This window comes from Aristolochia californica, unplaced genomic scaffold (genome assembly GCF_029961685.1).
Source record: "Aristolochia californica isolate CCGP_79_NKW_82.1479 unplaced genomic scaffold, dmAriCali1.0.hap1 SCAF_5, whole genome shotgun sequence".
Taxonomy (NCBI): Eukaryota; Viridiplantae; Streptophyta; class Magnoliopsida; order Piperales; family Aristolochiaceae; genus Aristolochia; species Aristolochia californica.
Window position 1 is genome coordinate 41,510,221 of NW_027182214.1, and position 6,142 is coordinate 41,516,362.

The 6,142-nt window shown below is 37.7% G+C and overlaps 1 non-coding gene across 1 annotated transcript; it reads right to left on the bottom strand.

The window, feature by feature from the left end:
* Window positions 1–1,206: 1,206 nt before the first annotated feature.
* On the bottom strand, window positions 1,207–1,279 carry TRNAE-CUC (transfer RNA glutamic acid (anticodon CUC)). The gene has a single exon. It is a non-coding gene; the product is annotated as a tRNA-Glu (tRNA).
* Between the last annotated feature and the right edge of the window lie 4,863 nt (window positions 1,280–6,142).

Sequence of the window (6,142 nt, forward strand, 5' to 3'; positions counted from 1 at the left end):
AGTATGAGTGTCGCATGGTCGTCTCCTATTGGTTAAAGTTGTTTTTCTCTAGTATTTCTTCAGTTTATCATATTGTGGTTTTATCACTTCAGAGCAATGCCTAGACCCACTACTTAAAAAATATAAGAGTGTGCCCAACATCCAACTTGAGTCAAGTCTTTTTGTCATTTTTCCTCAAACCGATGGGTAGATGGAATGGATCAATGTCATCTTAGAGAAATATTTATGGTATTTTGTAAATGCTAATCAGAAGAACTAGGCAGAGCTACTTGATGTGGCCCAGTTCTCATATAACTTTGTAAAAAAGTGAATCTCTTAGTTATAATCCGTTCAAATTGGCAACCGAAAAATAACCGCTCATGCCTCTTAGCATACTTCCAAGCAAGTCTCGGCACAGTCCAATAGCCATGTAATTTGCCAAAAGATGGAAATATCTTGCTCATTCTTTCTTACATAAAGTAACAAGGCGAATAAAGAAGTAGAATGATCAGAAAAGACGCCACTTGGAGTTCAAGGTTGGGGACCCTGTCCTCATGAAAATCTGCCCTAATCAAAAGAGCAAGGAACAAAGGCTTAATAAAAAAAATATGAAGGGTCATTTCCTATCATCGAAAGGGTAAAAAACGTCGCTTATCAGTTGCAATTACCAACCAGTTTGCGTATTCATAATGTGTTTCACGTAAATAACTTGAAACCTTATAACGAAGATCCCTCATATCTCTCACACACCTTTGGACTTCGAGCTCCCATAATGTGTCCACCACATTTTCTCACAAGGTAAACTACATCATTGCCGATCGAGGTATGACGCAGGGGCATGCCACATTATAAGGAATACTTGGTAAAATGGTGAGGTTTATGAGAGAGTGAAGCCATGTGGCAAGTGGATGCTGAGCTATGGCAATTTGAAGAGGACGTTACAACTTATTTGTAGGGCAACACGACGAAGATGTCTGCTTTAGGGCAGTGGGAGCATGAGACACGGTCGAAAGTGCCATGAACGGAGACGCATGCGATCGGGCTAAATATGGTTACATTAGAAATAACATAAAAAGGAGCTCTTTCCCAACCCGTTCAAGTGTTTTTTTTCAGGTTTAGGGTTTGTGGTTAACCCTAATTTGACGCATGGCCATCCCTACCTAGGCGGGATGAAGACGAATAAAATGTAAACTAAAGAGAGCTGCCATTAAATTTTCGGAAAATAAATTCCGTTGCCGGGACTTGAACCCGGGTCTCTCGGGTGAGAGCCGAGTATCCTAACCAACTAGACTACAACGGAGATGTATTACCGGCTTACTTATCACTTATGATTTAGAGTATAGTCTTTGTACAGACGAGGATCAGAGGAAAAAGAAAGAAAAAGTTTATGAAATCCAAAAATTGAATGATTATGACTATCAGGTGCTGCGTCCAAAAGCTTTACAATGTCCTTTCCCGGTACTCTGATCCATCAAATCTGTTCCCCCCCTTCAGGCCCCGTCTGCTTTCTTCATCTATCCGATATGTCCTTTGTGCAGGGTAGGTATGGCGGCCTCAGACATTTCTGCGACGGCGATTGCATTCCTTTCACTGCATTCACGGTTTTTACCCAGTGCCGGCCTGTGCCGAGGAACGAGAATTCATTACTGGAAAGGAATCCCACAAAGAAGAAGATATCTTTGTAAGACGGTTCACGAACATGGTTTGCTGGGGGTCCCGCGTGGAACCGCGACAGAGCCGAGCTGGCTGTTTCTTTCTTGCCCGGTCTTCCCGCTCAGAAGCTACGCTCGATCTAAGCAAAAAACAGTGTTAGCATTATTGAACTTGATTGATGAAATTCAACTTGACGTGAAGCTTTTCAAGCGATCTCATTCCTCTTCTGTCGTCTTCTTCCCTGTCACCGGAGTTCGCCCCACATCAACAACACCTAGGAAAGCCACCACCAACAAGCTACAAAAACCCAGACGCGTCTGAGACTCGATAAAAAGGTAAAAAGGATAAAATAGAAGCAAGAAGAAGGAACCAGGATCACTCACAAAGGTAGAAGATATTCCCAGTAAAAAATCACATTGTTCATCCTTTAGAGGGGTTAAGGAAGGGCGAAATGTTTGAGAGTTTCTCCAGTCGCCCTCCCATGGCGCCCGACGAACCCGACCCCTCCGCCGCCAATGGAACGCTCTTCTCCAGCGACCGACGGTTTGCGGTTCACGGCAAGATTGTCATGCTTGTGGTTACCATCGTCTTCGCGCTTTTCCTCTTGTTCCTCGTCGTCCGACTCTATCTTCGGCGAGATCTCAGGTCTCTGGCTTATGACTCTGAGGCCGGCTCTGGTGACGGTACCAAAGGTAAAACGGATCTGCAGTCGCCCACTGTGAAGCTTCCGGTTTGACGACGAAAATGGGTACGTGGGTCTTCAGTCCACAGTCTTTTTAAGTCAGCTAAGTCCCTGCCGTGAAGGAAGTAAACAGGAGTTTGCTTTCCCAATAGCCAAATCTCTTCTCTTCCTTACTGGTTTTCTGCAGATTTTTATGAATTATTGTGACTCAGATTTCAAAGATGTCGGTAACAAGAGATGGAAATTCGAACACAAATTAAATAAATTTTAATATATATTCAGTTTGAAGAAAATGATCAAGCAGCTTAGGAATTTTTTTCTTGAATCTTCTTCGTTCTCCTCTTCCATCACAGAACTGCAACGAGAAAATTAACCTCCAAATTCTAGTGGCAAATTAATTAATAAGCGAGATGAAAATGAGCTTGACTTCATTTCTCCGAGGGTGTCATGCCGCAGACGTCATTAATTCGGAGAGTCGAAGGATCCTCGTGACTTTCATCGGTCCCACCCCGACAGAGCATCGATCGTTCGGCAGACTAGAATCGAAACTGTTTCATTCTGCCAGTTTGTAATTTCAGTTGGATTTTTCCAACTACTGTAAAAATATTTAATCTCCAGTGAAACCATTAGAGATTAAGAGATAATGAAAACCCGACTGTTGTATGATCTTTGTCCGGTCCAAATGATTCGTAGGATTCCCTCTCAAGATTTCACGTTACATTTGTGGGTTGTCTGATCCGAGAGAAGTTAAATTTAAGATCATGCAAAGCACCGGAGAAATTATCCTTCTTACAAAAACCAGAGTTTGGAAGGAACGAAGAAGAAGATGAAGGAATAAAATGGATAAATCTGACCCCCTGACTTTCCCTTTCTCAAATCACAACCGAGCGGATGAATCGTATAACCATGAATTCAATTTTCAAAAGCGTAATCTCCTTTCGATTCATAAATTTGGATTCTTTCCGATTACATCATCATCTTAATTAGCTCATGGATAAAATAAGCAATAAAAATTGGTCATGCACCGACGTTTTTTTATAATAAACAAGAAGCCGATACAAGGAAGAAGAAAAACCAAAAGAAGAGAGACAAATGATAAGGATGTATTGTTTGCATGCTCTTTCGCTAAATTCAACCGTTTCTGAACTTCCTTTTTGGGTTGAATGGCCATGCTCTTGCTAGGTGATCAATTCCTTTTATGTTTGTATCATAATTTTGTCAATGAAAAACTTTATTAAGGGGGGATTAGTGCCCCAAAGTGGATTCTTGAAGATCAAGTCATGTCCAACATGAAGATCATGTCATGTCATGTACATGAAGATCAGGTAAGAATTTGTGTTAGTGTTGACGACTTCATGTGCACTGGAAAACAGTTTCCAGTGTTAGTGCCCCAACATGAGAAAAACATAAAAAACAAGAGAATTTCTAAACCTTTACAGTGAACTTAATTACAACATAATCTTTAAACCCCAAATTAGGTAAAACAACTATTATTACTACAAGAATAAATTATTTAATGTATAATTAAATATACTAATATATTTATTAATTGAATTAGATATTTTATTGTACATTAATATGGCAATTACATGAGCCAATGAAATAACTACATGATTAATTACAAATAATAAATAAATAACATTATAAATAACAAAAACGAAAGTAATATGTTGAGTTATTAATTTATTAATAACATATGATATACTTTAACCTAAAAATGAATAATTTAAGAGAAAAAAATGATCTAATCATAACTTTAACACACTATATATTTGTACATAATATATTTTATGTATTATTAATTATTAATATATTATCACAAAATTTAAAACTATTGGTTTAATTAACTATAGCAATCGGATAATTATGCCAAAAATAATTTATCAAATATTTATTTTAACAATATTTTAATTATGACTATTAAATCACTATTTTAATATAGTAACTGTAAAATAAATATATTAAATAAATAAAAATAATTAAACCATCGTCGTCTTCCTCAGCTGCGAGCCAAAGGGCAACGACGATGGCGACGGGGACGGGCTAGTAGGCGACGGCGACGGCCAGCGACGACGGCGGGCAACGACGATGGCGACGGGGACGGACTAGTAGGCAACGGCGACGGCCGGCGATGGAACGAGAGAGGGCTGCGGCAACACCGAGAGAGGGCTGCGGGAACGAGAGACAGTTGCGGAACGAAAGAGGGCTGCGGTAACACCGAGAGAGGGTTGTGGAAATGAAACGGCAGAGAGAGTGTGCGGCAGAGAGCCCCCCGAGAGACAGCCCCGTTCGCCGAGAGAGAGCCTGCGCGAGAGTCATGTAGATGACTCTCAAAATCGGGCGGAAAGCACTTTCCGCCCGTTACTCTTGAGACATGAACTCGTGATTCATGTATATTCATGTACATGACATGAATTTTGGCGCCCCCTAACGACATCAGGACATGAACTGCGTAATGCGCATGAAGATCATGTCCTGAGTCATGTGCACTAACCCCCCCTAAGTTCATTTGAATCTTCTCTTATTTGGTTGTATATATAAAGTTTAGAGAATGATAATATAAGATTATCCTAAATGAATATTATGAAAGTTCATTCATATATAAATGTGTCACGTAAGGTTCTCATTCAAAAGAGACAATTGCATTGTAATACGTGGAAGATAATACTTGCTCTGATACCACATGTAAAAATTTGATGAATTTCAAAATTCATTAAAATTTTACATAGTCATCATAAGATAGAGGGGTTCTATGGTCTTTTTTGTTACATATGTATATGGTTGGGGGATCGTCTTAGTTCCCCACCATCCATGACAAATTGGGAGTTTTAAAGAATGAGGGAGGGATTTTTAACATAGAAAAGAATATTTTTATTGTCTAATCTTTCAATATGATAAATGCAATAAATTGGGTGATTAAGGAAGAAAAAAATTAGTTGGAAAATGTGAAATCAAATCATAGAATAGAATACCACAAAAGAGAAAAACCCTTCAAATAATTCAACTAACATTCACAGGGTTTGTTTGAATGTTTATAAACCCCCATCCCTTAGGATTTGTTTGAAACCCTAGAAAAAAAAATGAAAAAGAAAGTAATTTTTTGCTGTTTGATAGCAGATAATCATGGAGATAAAAGAAAACGAGAGATAAATATAATATAATTTATCTCTTAGTTATAATATTTTTCATCTTAAAATGATGAAATTCCAAGAGAAAAAAAAATAGAAAATGGGTAGATAAATTTTTAATCATCAAAATTTTAAAATATCACTAATTTTCTTTTATTTTTCGTTTTTACGTGTTTCTAAACAAGATAAACTATATTTCTCTTTCATTTTCTCCTTTATTTAACATCATTAGCTAAACAAAGGGTTTACATCTCCTGTTTAGGATTGTTTGTACTTATGTTTGTATAATGTCTTTTACATAGAGATAAGTTATTTAGAATTAGAAATTTGATAACTCACGAGTAAAGCCATGTTGAAATCCTTATAATACATCAAATTATGATCAACAGGAAATTGTGAATCGAACAAGAGCCTACTAGGCTTCAATTTGAATTGATTTGCTTTCTTGGTCTGGGAGTAGGGTCGGTTTGGAACCCTTTGGAAAAAAAACAAAAAAGAATTTAATTATTATTATTCTAAAAAATAAAAATTTTAATTTATTTTTATTAATTATTTTTATAATAATAATAATAATAATAATATAATTCTTTCTTTTCTTTTCTGAGGTTCCACACGTATGCGGACGTAAATGGAAGTCTCCACCAATCACTTTCGCCTCTTCACATATCTAAGTCGCCGGATTAACCCGGGAGTCGCCCAA